Source organism: Choloepus didactylus, chromosome 6 (assembly GCF_015220235.1).
Source record: "Choloepus didactylus isolate mChoDid1 chromosome 6, mChoDid1.pri, whole genome shotgun sequence".
NCBI classification, from domain to species: domain Eukaryota; kingdom Metazoa; phylum Chordata; class Mammalia; order Pilosa; family Megalonychidae; genus Choloepus; species Choloepus didactylus.
The window spans coordinates 47,274,035-47,293,257 of record NC_051312.1 but is presented as its reverse complement, the minus strand read 5'-3'; the positions used below and the strand labels follow the sequence as shown (position 1 = coordinate 47,293,257).

The 19,223-nt window shown below is 36.9% G+C and overlaps 1 protein-coding gene across 1 annotated transcript in view; it reads right to left on the bottom strand.

Moving 5' to 3' along the window:
* CCDC73 (coiled-coil domain containing 73) overlaps window positions 1–19,223 on the bottom strand; it is a 250,565-nt gene that overhangs the window by 220,227 nt on the left and 11,115 nt on the right. The window contains exon 2 of the mRNA XM_037838965.1: window positions 4,410–4,482. The gene's annotated coding sequence lies outside the window, so the exon portion shown is untranslated. The remainder of the gene's footprint in view (window positions 1–4,409; window positions 4,483–19,223) is intronic.

The following is a 19,223-nucleotide window of genomic DNA, read 5'->3' as shown; positions in this document are numbered from 1 at the left end:
TCAGTGGCAGAGAGAATCCAAAAGGAGCTGAGAGGTCACTCTGGTGGGCACTCTTACGCACACTTTAGACAACCCTTTTTAGGTTCTAAAGAATTGGGGTAGCTGGTGGTGGATACCTGAAACTATCAAACTACAACCCAGAACCCATGAATCTCGAAGATAGTTGTATAAAAATGTAGCTTATGAGGGGTGACAAGGGGATTGGGAAAGCCATAAGGACCACACTCCACTTTGTCTAGTTTATGGATGGATGAGTAGAAAAATAGGGGAAGGAAACAAACAGACAAAGGTACCCAGTGTTCTTTTTTACTTCAATTGCTCTTTTTCACTCTAATTATTATTCTTGTTATTCTTGTGTGTGTGCTAATGAAGGTGTCAGGGATTGATTTGGGTGATGAATGTACAACTATGTAATGGTACTGTGAACAATCGAAAGTACGATTTGTTTTGTATGACTGCGTGGTATATGAATATATCTCAATAAAATGAAGATTAAAAAAAAAAAAAAAAAAAAAAAGACATAATGCTGAGCAAAATAAGCCAGGCACAAAAAGAGAGATATTGTATGTTACCACTAATGTGAATTCTGTGAAAAATGTACAATGTTTTATACTGTAGAATGTAGGGGACCTAGAGATACCAATTAGTGGAGGGGGAATGATAATCTAATAAGAACAGATAAACTATGGAGGGTAATCTCAATGTTATGGGAATGCTCACGAATGATTATGGTTTGTAAACTTTCTTGGATATAGTAAGATCATGTTGGAAGCAATAGAGTTATTTTAGGTTTTTTTTTTCTCTTATTCCTTTGTTTTCTTAGGGGTTGTTAATTTTCTTGGGGTATGGTAGGAACATGTTGGAAGCAATGTAGTTATTTTAGATTATTTGTTTTTCTTACTCCTCTGTTTGGACACGGTTTATCAATTTTCTTGGGGTATGGTAGGAACATATTGGAAGCAAAGTAGTTATTTTAGGTTATTTGTTTTCCTTACTCCATTGCTTTGTTTGAAATGTTGTGGGGTTTTTTTGGTTGTTGTTTGCCTGTTTGTTTTTAATTTTTTGATAAACAAAGTTAAAAAATAGAAAAAAAATCAGTAGAAAAATGGGAGTAAAAACTAAATGACAAATAGGGTGGGATGGGGGGATGGTTTGGGTATTCTCTTTTCACTTTTATTTTTTATTCTTATTCTGATTCTTTCTGATGTAAGGAAAATGTTCAGAAATAGATTGTGGTGATGAACGCATAACTATATGATCATACTGTGAACAGTTGATTGTATACCATGGATGACTGTATGGTTTGTGAATATATTTCAATAAAACTGAATTAAAAAAAAAAAAAAAAAGAAGGAGGAGCTAAAATCAAAGAACAACCTGCACACCTGGAGGACCTAGAAGAAAAAAAAAACAGCATCTACATGTAAGAAAGGATAAGGAAAGAAATAACAAAGATTAGAGAATAAAGGAAATAAAGGAAATTGAGACTTAAAAATAATAGAATATTAACAAAATCAAAAGTGGTTCTCTGAAAAGATCATTGAATTGACAAACCTTTAGCAAGACTGACAAAAAAGAGAAAATGTAAATAAATGAAATAAGAAATGAGAAGACATACATTACTACTAACCCCACAGAAATAAAAAGGATCATAAAAGGATACTATGTACAATTGTATGCCAACAAATTAAACAATCTAGACGAAATGGACAAATTCCTAGAAACACATGAACAACCTACACTGACTCAAGAAGAAATAGACCTCAACAGACCAATAATAAGAAAAGAGATTCAACTAGTCCACAAAAATCTCCCAAAAAAGAAAAAACCAGGATCAGGTGGATTCGCAAGGGAATTCTACAAAACATTACAAGAGAATTAATAACTCTTCCAAAAAATTGAAGAGGAGAGAACCCTAACTAACTCATTCTATGAGACCAATATCACCATAATACCAAAGCCAGATAAAAATACTACAAGAAAATAAAACTACAGACCAATTTCCCTTATGAATATAGATGCAAAATCTCCAATAAATCAAATCCAACATCACATTAAAAGATTTATACACCATATAGTCAAGTGGGATTTATCCTAGGTATGAATGGGTGGTACAACATAAGAAATTAATGGAATCTACCACATTAACAAAACAAGGGGAAAAAATACATGATCATCTCAGTTGACGCAAAAAAGGCATCCCACATCCCTTCTTGATAAAAACACACTCAGAGAGAAACTAAGATGACGGCTAGGTGAGACAGGGAAAAAAAAAAACAACTCCGTGAAAAACACTAGATAAAAACCAGGAAGTGACCCAGAATACCGGTTACAGCGATGCACCAGCTGGACAAGGTCTCCTAGTTCCACAGGGGCCATATACTGGGTGAAACTGGGAGTCTGCATTCTGAAACAAGTGAGTAAGCTGGTTGGATGACCTGCAGCCATGCGGCAGTCTGGGGAAGCCAGGGTTTGGTGTTTGGAGACCGATGCACTCTTTAAAAAAAAAAAAAAAAAAAAGGGAAAAACCCAGGAGCAGCTGCAGCTGCGATAGTGGGAAACACGCAGCAAAACACAGCAAGAGGGGGCTGGGCCGGCCTCTCGGTGTCTGGCCTGAAAGATAGCCCACTGCAGATACCCTCAGGGCCAGGGGAATGGCGGGGAGAGCTGGAAGCAGACAGAAACCCCGCAGCTAGCAGCTGGCTCCCCGGAGGGCTGGATAAACTCCTGCCCGGGGCCGTGCCCACAGCCCAGAGCCCCGCCAGTTGTCCTGGAGCTGGGACAGAGGAACTGTGAGAGGAGGGGGGTGTGGAGACGCCGCATTCGGCCATCTCTGCATCAGGCTGAAAGTGCCCCGGCACGGCACGGCGGCCCGGGGCTTCCCTTGAGGGACTGCGTGCACTGGTGACGTAGCATGGCATTCCCTCGGCAGAGCTCCTGGAGGATCACGGCGAGGCAGGGGGACCCACTTGGAAAACCCAGGAACACTACGCCAAGTTTGGTGGTTTGTGGGACAGCGAGAGAGAAGGTCTGGGGCTGAACTGAAATAAAGGCTTAGACTCTTGCAGCAGCCTTGACTCTCCAGGAACCTGGGGGATTTGAATATTAAACATGTCCTTCCTCCCTGGCCACCGTACACATGCCCCACATTCAGGGCGGACGGCTCCAGCAACACACCCAAACTGAGTTCTCCAACTGAACCCCACAAGAATCATTTCCCCACGCTCCGCGGGGACAAGGCAGAGAACTGACTTGAGGGGTATAGGTGATTCACAGATGCCATCTGCTGGGTAGTTAGAGAAAGTGTACGCCACCAAGTTGTGTTTCTGAAAAATTAGATAGGTACTTTTTTTTTCAACTTGAAAGAACCCTATCAAGCAAAGCAAATGCCAAGAGGTCAAAAACAACAGAAAATCTTAATGCATATGATAAAACCAGACGATATGGAGAATCCAACTCCAAACACACAAATCAAGGTATCGGAAGAGACACAGTACTCCGCACAATTGATCAAAGAACTACAATCAAGGAATGAAAACATGGCAAAGGATTTAAAGGACATGAAGAAGACCATGACCCAGTATATAAGCGACATAAAGAAAGACCCTAGAAGAGCATAAAGAAGACATTGCAAGAGTAAATAAAAAAATAGAAGATCTTATGGAAATAAAAGAAACTGTTGGCCAAATTAAAAAGACTCTGGATATTCACAATACAAGACTAGAGGAAGCTGAACAATGTCTCAGTGTCCTAGAAGTCCACAGAACGGAAAATGAAAGAACAAAAGAAAGAATGGAAACAAAAATCGAAAAAATCGAAATGGATCTCAGGGATACGACAGTCAAAATAAAATGTCCAAACTTAAGGTTCATTGGTGTCCCATAAGGGGAAGAGAAGGGTAAAGGTCTAGAAAGAGTATTCAAAGAAATTGTTGGGGAAAACTTCCCCAACCTTATACACAATATAAATACGCAAAGCATAAATGCCCAGCGAACTCCAAATAGAATAAATCCAAATAAACCCACTCTGAGACATATTCTGATCAGACTCTCAAATACTGAAGAGAAGGAGCAAGTTCTGAAAGCAGCAAGAGAAAAGCAATTCACCACATACAAAGGAAACAACATAAGACTAAGTTGTGACTACTCAGTGGCCACCATGGAGGCGAGAAGGCAGTGGCATGACATATTTAAAATTCTGAAAGAGAAAAATTTCCAACCAAGAATACTTTATTCAGCAAAACTCTTGAAATTTGAGGGAGAGCTTAAATTTTTCACAGACAAACAAATGCTGAGAGACTTTGCCAATAAAAGACCTGCCCTACTTCAGATACTAAAGGGAGCCCTACCAACAGAGAAACAAAGAAAGGAGAAAGAGATATAGAAAATTTTAACAGACATATATAGTACCTTACATCCCAAATCACCAGGACACTCATTTTTCTCCAGTGATCATGGATCTTTCTCCAGAAGAGACCATAAGCTGGGACAAGAAATTAAAAAAAAAAAAAAAATTGAATATACCAAAGAACATTCTCCAACCACAATGGAATACAAATAGAAGTCAATAATTTTTGAACTGTAACTCCACTATTTACTTCCTACATGATATAAAATACACAAACTCTAATGAGAAATCAGTGGTTTTGAACTCAATGTAAAATATGTAATTTTAGACAACCATATAAAAGTGGGGGAATGGAGGAGTATAGGAACATAGTTTATGTGTCCTATTGAAGTGAAGGTGGTATCAAAGAAAAACAAGATTGATATGGATTTAAGAGGTTAATTTTAAGCCCCACAGTAAACATCAAATTATTAAATTATCACAGAATATAACCATAGAGATGAAAAGTAGAGTTTGGGTTAAGAGAAATGGGGGAAGGGGCAATGGGGAGTTAAGAAATGAGTGTAGGGTTGCTGTTTGAGGTGAAAGGAAATTTCTAGTAATGGATGGTGGGAAAGAGCATTACAACATTCTAAATGTGATTAATCCCACTAATGGAAGGCTAGGGAGGGGGTGGAATGGGAAGATTAAGGCTGTATATATGTTTCCACAACTGAAAAAAAAAAAAAAAAACACAGTCTAAATAGATGACAATTGAATGCCAAGGATGAACTTGGATGGGATTGGAGGATAGAGGACAGGTGGCTCAAAGGGACACAGTTGAGACATAAGGAAAAGGAAATACAGAATGTAAGCTTTGTATCATTGTTGAATCTCTTGTACTTCTTAGATGCGCTTAACAGGACTGCACAAAAGAATGTTCTTGTTCATGGGAAGTGTATACGTGAATTATAGTGTGTGTTCAAGGATGTGTGCAGCTAGCTCTTGTATGCTCAGAAGACAGAGCAATAGATGATGGATGATAGATAAGGAGGGAGGGAGGGAGGGAAAGAAATAGCGATGAGACAGCATGTTAAAGTTGGTGGATTGAGCTATCGGGGGAGGGGGGTCAGGTATGATGGAATTCTGTGTATGGGGTTAGTATTGTTTTTGTAACTGTTCCTATAACTTTGAATTTATTTCAAAATAAAAAGAAACACACTCAGAAAACTAGGAATAGACGGAAATTTTCTCAACATTATAAAGGGCATATATGGAAAACCCACCATTAATATCATATTCTATGGTAAAAGACTGAAAACTTGCTCCCTAAGATCAGGAAAAAGACAAAGATGCCCACTGTCACCACTATTATTCAACACTGTACTGGAATTCTAGCCAGAGTAATTAGGCAAAAAAAAGAAATAAAGGCATCCAAATTGGTAAAGAAGAAGTAAAACTCTCCTTGTTCACAGATGACTTGATCCTATTAACAGGAAATACTGAAAAAAAATCACAACGAAGCTACTAGAGCTAATACACAATTTTAGCAAAGTGGCAGGGTGAACATCAACATGCAAAAACCAGTAATGTTTCTATACACCAGTAATGAGCAATCTGAGGAGGAAATGAGAAAAAAAATTCCATTTACTATAGCAACTAACAAAATCAAATATCTAAGACCAAATTTAAACAAGGATGTAAAGGACTTATACATAGAAAACTACTAAACTTTACTAAATGAAATCAAAGAACTGAAGAAATGGCAGGACATTCTGTGTTCAAGGAATGGAAGACTAAAAATTGTTAAGGTGTCAATTCTACCCAAAATTATTTACAGATTCAATACAATCCCAATCAAAATCCCAACAGCCTACTTGCAGAAATGGAAAAACCAATGAAAGGTAAGGGGACCCAAATAACCAAAATCATCTTGAAAAGGAAGACCAAGGTTGGAGGAGTCACTGGATTCTGTTTGACTTTAAATATGAGAACCAGGATCATGATACTCCTAGAAGAAAATGTAGGGAAGCAACTTCAGGATCTTGCGTTAGGTGATGGTTTCTTAGATTATATGCCCAAAGCATGAGCAACAACAACAACAAAAATAGATAAATGGAACCTCATCAAAATTTAAAACTTTCATGCATCAATGGACTTCATCATGAAAGAGAAAAGACAGCCTCATCAATGGGAGAAAATATTTGGAAACCATATAGCTGACAAGGGTTTAATATCCAGAATATATAAAGAAACCCTACAACTTAATAAAAAAAAAACCAATTTAAAAATGGGCAAAACACTTGAATAGACATTTCACCAAAAAGGATATACAAATGGCTAAAAAAGCATATGAAAAGATGCTCAACATCTTTAGCTATTAGGGAAATGCAAATCAAAACCACTGTCAGGTACCATTTCACACCCACTAGAATGGTTACTATTAAAAAAATAAACAGAAAATTACAAATGTTGGAGAGGATGTCGAGAAATAAAAACACTCATTCATTGTTGATGGGAATGTGAAATAGTGAAACCACTGTGGAAGACAGTTTGGCATTCCTCAGAAAGTTAAGTGTAAAGTTACCATATGACCCGACAATCCCACTACTAGTTATATACCCAGAAGAACTGAAAGCAGGGACTTGAACAGATATTTGCGCACCCATGTTCACAGAGGAATTATTCACAATTGCCAAAAGATGGAAGCAACCCAAGTGTCCATCAACCAATGAATGGATAAACAAAATGTGGTATATACATACAATGAAATATTATTCAGCATTTAAAAGGAATGAAGTTCTGATTCATGCAACAACATGGATAAACCTTGAAGACTTCATGTTAAGTGAAGTAAGCCAGACACAAAAGGATGAATATTGCATGATCTCACTGTTAAAAAATAATTAGAATAAGCAAACTTATAGTCAGAAATCTAGAATATAGGTTACCAGGGGCTGGGGTGGGCGTGGGGTATGGGTTGATAGTAAAGTTTTGGTAATGGATGGTGGTGATGGTAGCACAACATTGTGAATGTAATTAACAACACTGAATTATAAATGTGAATGAGGTTAAAGAGGAAAATTTTAGGTTGTATATATGTTAATTTTACTAGAGTAAAATTAAAAGTAAAAAAGATATGAAGTAGTACACATACACAATAATACACTAAAGAAAAAGTAGAAAGTATTTAAAAAAAAAAACAAAAGAACCCAAGGTACTGTGAAAATGGAATGGTTAATAGTTCAATAACCATCTTGATCTCCCTGAACTTCCTTTTTTAGTCCAGGAAACTACAAAGAAGAAACAGAGAACAACTGAGTCAGGGTGACATACCAATGGTGCTAAGACCTCTGCTCCCGCAGGAAAAAAAAAAACAAGTAATGCCGACACCAGCAAGTCTGCTTATCTTTCACTAGATAGCCCCGTTCCTGCAGAAACATCCTGCCTGTCCAAGTTGCAAAATCAATGAAACTAGCCCAATGACATCCTGCCCAGGCAACACACATACCCGCTCTCCACTGTTCCCCCTCCCCAACCCCGACACCCTCCCTTGGTTCCTAGCAGCCATATAAACTGCTTCCCCAAAGCTTGCCTTTTGCACAGTGACTTTTTGTTGTTGCTCCGATCAGTGCTACTTTAGCTCAATAAATTTCTTCTATACTTTGGTTTTCAGACTCTATTTTTAGCCTAACTGTCCTCACACTAAAACAAAGTGTTAACAATAGGGTGGTATATGGGAATTCTGCATTTTATGCATGCTATTTCTGTAAACATACAATTTCTTTAATGATAATAAAAAAAGTACTTAGATATATTTCCCAACCCAGAAAACCTTATGAATCAGGCTGTAAGAAACTTTTCTTTTCAACTTTTCATTTCAAAATAATGGTAGATTCATAGTATATTACAAAGACAACCAAAATTATGTAGAATAGATCTTCAATGCACTGAAAGAAAACTGTAAACCTAGACTTTTATACCCAGAAAAATAACTTCAAAAAATAAAGCATTGATGATGTCAGGAATGGCAGAGTTAAGAACCTCTAAAATTTCATTCCTCCATAACAATTGGAGACCACTGGCAAAAACTGTCAAAACCATCCATTTCTGAATTCTGGAGATTAACCAAAGACTTGTAACAATTTGGGGTACATTTATGTGAGAATAAAATTAAGTTTAGCTTTCACACAAGGTGATACGGAATAGGGGAAACTGAGACTCAGGTGTAGAAACTCCTGAAATAGCCTCATAACTTGTTACCAAACTAACTCAAACCGGCTCTGTGTTTAAAGAACAAAGTAAAGAGGCCATATAAGCATAGGAGTAGTGTCAGTGCCTTACATGGGCATAACAGTTATAGTCAGGGGTGGAGACTTGTTTCAAATGTTTCAAATTTGCTTGCTTTGCTTGTTTCAAATTTGTGCAGGAGACTTACCTCAAATGTTTCAAATTTGTGGGGGTTAGTTAGACCTGTCGAATAGGCTGGAGTATCCAGCCAATGGAGAAATGGGGGAGGAACTTGCATATTAGGCTTAGAGAATGAATAGTACTGTGTTCTGTTGTTCAGTGACTTGCCTTATAAGCGGACCGAAAGGAAAGAACACTAGAAGTAGCATAAAGAAATAAAGAGTTCTAGTAAAGGTAACCATGTGGATAATTATAAATGCCATTACTATTATACTGTATCTTTGGTTATGTGCCTTTTTATTTCTTACAGATTTTAAAATTCATATGCATAAAAAGTAACGATAAATCCATGGTTTTGTAAATACAATGCAAAAAGGTATAATTTGCAACAAGTAAAACAAAAAAAGTGGGGGATGGAAGGTTATAAGAAAAGTGTATGTATATACTAGTGAAGTTAAGTTAGTAACAAATCAAATGCGATTGTTATAGATTAAGGATGTAAAATTTAAGCCCCATGGTAACCATAAAGAAAATATAGGAAAAATATATTCAGAAAGAAACGAGAAGGGACTCAAAATGGTACAATACAAAAAAAAGTATAAGACAAAATAGCAAACTGGCAGAAGTTCTCCACTATCAGTAGTTACATTAAGTGTAAATATATTAAACTCTCCATTCAAAAGGAATAGATTGGCAGAATGCATTAAAAAAAAAAAAAGCATGATCAAACTCTATGCTGCTTACAAGAGACTGATATTAAATCCAAAGACACAAGAAGGTTCAAAGCGAAAGGATGGAAAAATATATACCATACAAAGAGCAAACAAAAGAGAGCTGGGATAGTTATACTAACTCACATAGAATAGACTTTGAGTCAAAAACTATTATGAGGGACATGACAACAAGACGACATGACAATTATAAATATATTTGCTCCCAGTGGCAGAGCTCCACAATATATGAAGCAAATATTGACAGCAATGAAAGAAAATATAGATGGTTCTACATTAAGAGAAGAATACACCATTTCAACAGTGAAATATATCTACATTTCAATACACCACTTTCAAGAAAGGACAGAACATGTAGACAGAAATCAATAAAGAAACAGAAGGCTTGAACAGTACTCTAAAAGAACTACATCTAACAGACATGTATAGAACACAACTCAAAAGCAGCAGAATACACATTCTTCTCTGGTATACATGGATCATTATCCAAGAAAGACCATACATTAGGTCACAAAACAAGTCTCAATAAATTAAAAAATATTGAAATCATACAATGTATTTTCTCTGACCATAATGGAATGAAGCTAGGAATCAATAACAGAGGGAGAAATGGATAATTCATAAATATGCAAAAATTGAACAACGTGCACTTAATAAATGGGTTACAGAAGAAATCACAAGGGAAATTAGGAAATATCCAGAGGTGAAAGAAAATGAAAACACAACAAACCAAAACTTGTGAGATGCAGCAAAGGCAGTGAGGAGAGGGAAATTTATAGCTCTAAATGCTTACATTAAAAAAAAACAAGAGATGATCTTGGGGAGGATCCAAGACGGTGGCATAGAGAGGAGTGGAAGCTAAGTAGTCTCCCTGAAAAACTGAAAAAAAACAGGAACAACTAGTAAATAATCCAGAATAATTGCAGGGGGACAAACGTGACCGTCCACTCATCATACACTAACCTGAACTGGGAGGATTGCCCAAGATCACAGCATAAAATCTAAGTAAGAACTGAGGATCCAAATCAGGAGACCCCTCCCCCACAGCCCAAGCTACAAACCCTCCTGGTGCCAGAGAGAAGCTTTCTCCCAGCAAGCGAATGTAGCTCAGCTGAGCTCCAACTGGGGTTGTAATTAGCGAGTGTGAACTGCTCACTAAGAGGTATGAATCTCCAACAAGTAGACAGAGGCTTTGGGTGACGACTGACCTTGGAGAACCGGAGGGTCGCCTCGGACTAGCTCTGTTCCTTTTTTCAACTCAGTGGAGAAAGCCTCAGCCATTTTCAGTTCCCAGTTCTGTGACCCAGACAAGGGTATAGCACAGGCAGAGAGAGACCATTGAAATGCTAATGACCTCCCCCGAAGGTGTCAATCTTCTCTAAGAGGAAAGGGGTGGGGCCCAGCTCTACTACCTGCCTTTCATTCAGAAATTACATCAGTCAAGAATTATAGGCTAATCATTGCATCAGGCAGAGAGCACCCCTGCACAGCCCGACAGCCTGGGGCTTCCCTTGAGGGATGACGTGCACTAGTGACGTAGCACAGCCTTCCCTCAGCAGAGGTCCTGAAGATCACAGCTGAGAAGGGGGGCCCGTTCGGAAAACCCAGGGACGCTACGTCAATGCCGGTGGTTTGTGGGCCAGCGACAGAGACAATCTAGGGCAAAACTGAAATGAAGGCTTAGACTCTTGCAACAGCCTTGAATCTCCGGGAACACCTGGGAGGTCTGAATATTAAAGCTGCCCTGCCTGCCTAACCACGCAGACACACGCCCCACATTCAGGGCAGACAGCTCCAACAACAAACCCAAACTGAGTTCACCAACTGAACTCCACAAAAATCATTTCCCCACACACCACAGAGACAGAATTGGGCAGAACTGACTTGAGGGGTATAGGTGACTCATAGACACCATTTGCTGGTTAGTTGGAGAAAGGGTACGCCACCAACTTGTATTTCTGAAAAATTAGATTGGTATTTTTTTTTACAATTTGAAAGAACCCTATCAAGCAAAGCAAATGCCAAGAGGCCAAAAACAACAGAAAATCTTAATGCATATGCTAAAACCAGACAATATGGAAAACCCGATCCCAAACAACCAAAGCAAAATATCAGAAGAGACACAGTACTTGGCACAATTAATCAAACAATTACAATTGAGGAACAAAAACATGGCACAGGATATAAAAGACAAGAAGACCATGGAACAGGATAAAAGGGACATGAAGACCCTAGAAGAGCATAAAGAAGAAATTGCAAGATTAAATTAAAAAACAGAAGATCTTATGGAAATAAAAGAAATTTCTGGCCAAATTAAAAAGACTCTGGATACTCATAATACAAGATTAGAGAAAGTTGAACAACAACTCAGTGTCCCAGAGGTCCACAGAACAGAAAATTAAAGAACAAAAGAAAGAATGGAGAAAAAAAATCGAAAAAATCAAAAAGGATCTCAGGGATACGACAGATAAAATAAAACATCCAAACTTAAGGCACATTGGTGTCCCAGAAGGGGAAGAGAAGGGTAAAGGTCTAGAAAGAGTATTCAAAGAAATTGTTGGGGAAAACTTCCCAAACCTTATACACAATATAAATACACAAAGCATAAATACCCAGCGAACTCCAAATAGAATAAATCCAAATAAACCCACTCCAAGACATATTCTGATCAGACTGTCAAATACTGAAGAGAAGGAGCAAGTTCTGAAAGCAGCAAGAGAAAAGCAATTCACCACATACAAAGGAAACAAGACTAAGTTGTGACTCACTCAGCGGCCACCATGGAGACAAGAAGGCAGTGGCATGACATATTTAAAACTCTGAGAGAGAAAAATTTCCAACCAAGAATACTTTATCCAGCAAAACTCTCCTTCAAATTTGAGGGAGAGCTTAAATTTTTCACAAACAAATGCTGAGAGACATTGCCAATAAAAGACCTGCCCTACTTCAGATACTAAAGAGAGCCCTACCGACAGAAACAAAGAAAGGAGAAAGAGATATAGAGAATTTTAACAGACATATATAGAACCTTACATTCCAAATCACCAGGACACTCATTTTTCTCTAGTGATCACGGATTTTTCTCCAGAATGGGACATAAAACAAGCCTCAATAAATTAAAAAAAACAAAACAAACAAACAAAGAATTGAATATATTCAAAGCACAATCTCTGACCACAATGGAATACAAATAGAAGTCAATAATTTTTTAATTGTAACTCCACTATTTACTTCCTACATGATATAAAATACACAAACTCTAATGACAAATCAGTGGTTTTGAACTCAATGTAAAATATGTAATTTTTACAAGAACTATATAAAGGTGGGGGAATGGAGGAGTATAGGTACATAGTTTATGTGTCCTATTGAAATTAAGTTGGTATCAAAGAAAAACAAGATTGTTATGGATTTAAGAGTTTAATTTTAAGCCCCACAGTAAACACAAAGAAATCATCAGAGAATATGACCATAGAGATGAAAAGTAGAGTATGGGTTAAGAGAAATGGGGAAAGGGGCAATGGGGAGTTAAGAAATGAGTGTAGGGTTGCTGTTTGAGGTGAAGGGAAATCTCTAGTAAAGGATGGTGGGAAGGTGATAGCATTACAACATTCTAAATGTGATTAATCCCACTAATGGAATGCTAGGGAGGGGGTGGAATGGGAAGATTCAGGCTGTATATATGTTTCCACAATTGAGGAAAAAAAAAAAAAAAAGACAGTCTAAATAGATGACAACTGAATGCCAAGGATGACCCTGGATGGGATCTGAGAATGGAGGACAGGAGGCTCAAAGGGACACAATTGAGACATAAGGAAAAGGAAATATAGAATGTAAGCTTTGAATCATTGTTGAATCTCTTGTACTTCTTAGCTGCACTTAATGGGATTGCATAAAAGACTGTTCTTGTTCATGGGAATTGTATATGTGAATTATAGTGCTTGTTCAAGGATGTGTGCAGCTAGCTCTCATATGTTCAGAAGACAGAGCAATAGATGATGGATGATAGATAGGGAGAGAGGGAGAGAGGGAGGGAGAGAGAGAGGGAGGGGGGGAGGGAAAGAAATAGCAGTTTGACAACATTAAAGTTAGTGGATTGGGGTATCGGTGGGGGGTCAGGGAATGCTGGAGTTCTGTGTATGGGGTTTGTATTGTTTTTGCAACTGTTCCTATAACTTTGAATTTATTTCAAAATAAAATGTAAATATATATATATATATATATATATATATATACAGTTTATAAGTATATCTAACTTGGTATTTTATCTTTCACATCTACCATCATCTCACAAGTATTTCTATGTAACAAATTTATCTTTAATGACTGCATATGGGAGCCACGAACTTCATATGGGTGATCGTAAATTACTTTAACAATTTCACTATTGTTGAGTATTTAGGTTGTTTTCAATGTTTCTATTATAAATTACACTATGATAAATAATATCTCTTTTACATAATACTATGTTCATGCTTCTGATTATTTCCTTAAAATCTCTTTCTGAAAATAAAATTATTGGTTCAAAAAAAAAAAAAACAAAAACAAAAAAAACAAGAAAGATCTCAAATGAGAGACCTAACCTCATAACTGGAAGAACATCAGAAAAAGAAAAGAGCAAACTAAACTCAATACAAGCAGGAAAAAGGAAATAACAAAGATTAGTGGGGAGATAAATGAAACAGAGAATTAAAAAAAAAAAAATAGAGTAAACAAAACCAAAAGCAAGTTCTATGAAAAGATCAATGAAATCAACAAACCTTTAGCTAGATTGATAAAGAAAAAAAGAGAGGACACAAATAATTAAAATCAGAAACAAAGGGGGAAACATTACTACCAACCCATAAAAATAAAAAGGAATATAAGAGTATACTATGAACAAGCGTACACCAAGAAAACAGAACAAAGGAGGGGAAAAAAAAACACATGATCATCTCAATTAATGCAGAAAAGGACTCTGACAAAATTCAGCACCTCTTCTTGATAAAAACACTTAGAAAACTGGGCATACAAGGAAACTTCCTCAGCATAACAAAGGCATGTATGAAAAACCCACTGCTTACATCATATTCAATGGTGAAAGACTGAAAGCTTTCCCTCTAAAATCAGTAACAAGACAAGGATGTCTACTGTCACCAGTTACTTAACATTGTACTGGAAGTTCTAATCAGAGCAATTAGGCAAGGAAAAGAAATAAAGACATTCAAATTGGTAAGGAAGAAGTAAAATTTTCTCTATTTGCAGATGACATGATCCTATACATAGAAAATACTGAAAAATTCAAAATAAAACTATTAGAGCTAATTGCCAATTCACAAAAGTGGCCGAGTACAAGATTATCATGCAAAAATCAGCAGTGTTTCTCTATGCATTCCCTTGACGGCACCCTGATTTGGACTTTTCCTAATCTCAAAACTGTGAGCCAATAAATTCCCATTGTTCAAGCCAACCCACTGCATGGTATTTGCTTTAGCAGCCAGAAAACTAAAACATGGGGTAACATGGAGTGACTGCTAATGGGCCTCTTTTTCAGGGAATAAAAACATTTTAAAATTGATTGTGGTGATGGTTGTACAACTCTGTGAATATACTAAAATCCATTGAATTGTACTTTTAAACAGGAGAATTGTATGGTATGTGAACTATATCTCAATAAAGCTGTTATTTTTTAAATGATATGATAAACTAAAAAGCTGAATCGAAGTTCTAGGAGATGGGCTTAACGACTAATAGACTTCATTATTGGGTGATCATGTGGCAAGACAGCCTTTGCCTTAGGGAACCTCCACCCTCCTCTCCCAATGCCTATATGTAGAAATCTTTTCTCCAGGGCCTTTCGTTTTCTCCAGAGAAGTATTCTCCATTCTCCTGCATTGAGGTGCAGGAGGAAAGGAGAGAGGATTTTAATTGACAGCATGCACTCTGACAGAAGGGTAATGAGTAGGAGCTGAGGATTCCACAGGTCAGTGGGTAAACTTTCACTCACTTTTCATTTTCAGCCCCATGTCTCATCTTTGTCTTCCACTGTGTCTGGTGTACTGACTAAAAATGCCACAGGCTCAATTATTTCAGAGCATAAAACTCCCATCTCCTATGGGGAAGGAGACCTGCAAAGGTTCAAGTACTCTACAGATTTTCAACAAATTCCCTTTTCATGTGCAAGCCTTATTCCTGCATTTCAAATCACTTGGTGTTTCCAAGTTCTCAGCATACTTCCAAACTTTTAAATCAGTCACCACTCCTCTTATTTATTTTCTGATGGATACTACTGAATCATCTCCTGATCTCTCTTTACAATAAAATACATCACTTTACCAAAAGAAATGAGTACCAGTGCCATCCCTATGGTACAGCAAATCTAGATGATTTCTTTTGCCACTCTGCTTTTAAAACCAAAATTGTCTTATTCTCTGTTGCATCCCCCAAACCCCAGCATGGCTAGCACATAGTAGGCACTGAATAAATCACCTTTCAGTTTTCAAAACACACCAAAATTATTTAAGCTTTAGGGGCTTCGCATTTGCTGTTCCTTCTGTCTGGAATGCTCTACTTCTACATCTTTACACAAAATTTTCTTCATGCTTTCCAGAGAGTTCCAACTGCTGTGCTAGGACAATGTAGCACGAATGGTTACAGGTATGAGAATCATTGATCTCCTCAGTCCTATAAACAGCCAGGAACAGCCTTGGAAGGTCAAAGCACCAAGGGCTGCTTGTAATTGATCAAGAGTAAATTTGTCTACTTTCTCCTACGCATTGTACAAATACTGTGCCATGATAATGGGCGTGAGGGGAGAGACAGAAGCACTTTCCAACCATTTCTGCTAACTCAGTGAGCAGGATGCTTTCAGTTGCAAATATAGAAAACACAACTCAAAATGGTTTTAAAAGAAAAGGAAAATATTGGCTTGTTTGACTAAAAAGTAGGTGTAGCTTCAGGCAAGCAATGTGACCAGCACTGGGATTGTTATTCTTTTCATTTTTGCCTATGCTACCTAAATATTAGCTGTATTCTCATCAGGATCTCAATTCATAGTGCCAAAATGGCTGCAAGCAGCCATCAAGGCTACACACTTCCTTAATCACATCCAGAAAAAAAAAAAAAAAAAAAAAAAAAAACAAAAAACTTCGTCCCAGCAAAAGTCCTTGGGGTCCCAATTCAGGCCTGCTTGGACTACAGCCCTGTTCCTGGACCAACCACTGAGTTCAGGGGACTGATGAAAACAAAGTTCAACAAATTCAGTCTTTGGAGCTAGAGGTGAAGTCAATCCAGGATAATTTCACAATCATATGCCTGAGAAAGTGAGAACTGCTATTTAGGGAAATGTAGGGTAATGTTATCAGGAAAGGAGAATAATGCATGGGGGGCAATAAACAACAGTTTTCTTTAATAGCTTACCACCTATCTATAAGAAGCTAAAACACAAGACAAAAAGTAACTGCTTTTTTCTTTAGATTAGAAATGAGTGCCTCACTAGTAATCTTTTAAAAAAGTAGATTATAATAACATATTTTCACCTATGAAAGTAGAAAGACTTTTTAAAAAATAGTACTTAGTAAAGAGATGGTGAAATAGATATTCAAATAGTTCTCAAAGAAATGTAAATAGAAATGATCCTTTTGAAAAATAATTTGGAATATCTCAAGAGTAAAAATTTCTACAGACCTTTGGCCTACTGACCCCACTTCTAAGCATCTATTCAAAAGAAAACAAATCCTAATTGCAGAAAAGTTTCATGCTAACAGATGTTTACTACTAAATGTTTATTAATAAAAACATGACAGAAAAATTTTAAACAACCTAAATGTCCAATAAGAGGGAAATAGTTAATTAGGTTATCACTAACTGATGCCACCACCTAAAATAATAATAATAGCTAATATTTATTGAGCACTTACTATGTGCAAGACATTCTTCTAACACTTTATATTTAGTTCTCAAAATAGCTTTATGAGATATTTACTACTAAGTATTTGCATTTAATAAATGAGAAAAACAAGGCATAAAGAGTTTAAGTAATTTTCCCAAGATAATACAGTAAGGAGAGCAACCAAAATATGAATCCAGCAATCTGGTTTCAGGTTTGCACTCAACCATTATATTGCCTCTCAAAACAGTGTGTGTACTTATGTTATAGTGTTATATATTACAGTGTGTTGTTGAAAGCAAACATCAACAAAAACAAAACATGTTATAATTTTATGATGTTCAGTCAAAAACAAATAAACATCAACAACAACAAAACAGGACTCCGGGTATTCTAGATAAAGATAGTGGATTGAACACAACTATTTAGTTATACTCCACTGAACTAACAGTGGTAGATTTAAGGCATAAACCTTAGGACAAAGAAAACGGGAGATAAGACAAAAACAACAAAACTTTGGAAGTAGGCAGACACCTCTTGTAATACCTTAGTAACATTTACCATACCTAAAAATGGTAAACCAGAAGTGGGGAAAGCTGACAAGCAATTAGATTTACATCACATGCCATCCCCTACCTCCTTATACCCTGCCCCCACCCTGTCCCAACAAACAAACGGTCTGGTGATACCAAGGACCTCTGAAGTTTAAGGTAAAGGTGAGGCCAAAAACAAAGTGATTGTTAGCAAGTCAGTTCAAGAAGAGGTTAGACCCCCAGATTACCACTCCCTCTCTGCCCAGCTAGTTGACTGTCCTTCCCTCACCTGACCAAAAGATTGGAAGTTGTTCTGAGGTGGGTCAAACAGAGACTGTCTGGAATGGGGGATGACAGGCACAATTGGGGGAGGGGGATACTGAAAGTTTACATTCTAATACTGAGATACCCTTACCCCATCAGTCTTCTTCATCCACAGGCCTCCCACAACAGTTACCAGCCAGTCAGCCTTCCAGGCAGGAGATTAAAAGTGTGTTTACTAGAGAATCTAACTGGTTCAAAAAAAAAAATATATATATACAATAAAACCCAAGGAGTTTCCCACAGAAAATGTTCTAGTCAGATCATCCTAAGATGAAAACGATTGTTAATAAGCCCCACCCATCTGCTTTTTGATGCTTCATTTTAAGAATGAAGAAAAGAATTGAAGACCACTAGACTTTTGGGAGAAAGTATCTAATTTCAAAGACAGAGACCAAAACAAACTGAAAAATTAAAAAAAAAAACAAAAAACAATTAGACAAAGCAACGATTGAGCAGAGAAAATGTTTTCCAAAAATTATTAGTATCATCATTAAGAGTATATATTGCATCTATTTTTAAAAATACTAACAAAAGAAGGCTCACAGAAATAACTCTTACAATTATGATAGTAGAAATGAAATATTCAGTAGAAAGGTAGGAAGACAAAGGTGAAGAAATCTTGCAAAAAGAAGAGCAAAAAAGCCAAAGAAATGTAAAATTGAAGAAAAAAGATTTAAAAATTAAAGGATTAGTCTAGAAGACCCAATAGCTGTATCCTAAAAGTCCCTCAATGAGTGAATAGAGGAATTGGAAGAAAAGAAATTATAAAAAAACTTTTTATTAGAAAAGTTGTGGGTTTACAGAGCAATCATACAGGATTCCCATAAACCTCCCTATTATTAACACCTTACATTGGTATAGTGCATTTGTTTCAATTGATTAAAGTACATTCTTATAATTGTAATATGAACTATAATTCATGGTTTAACTTAGGGTTCACTGTGTATGGTAGTTTCATGGAATTTAAAAATTTTTTTGTTCTATAGATCTGAAAAATAGGAGTTTGCATATTAAAAGAGCCCCTCAAGTGCC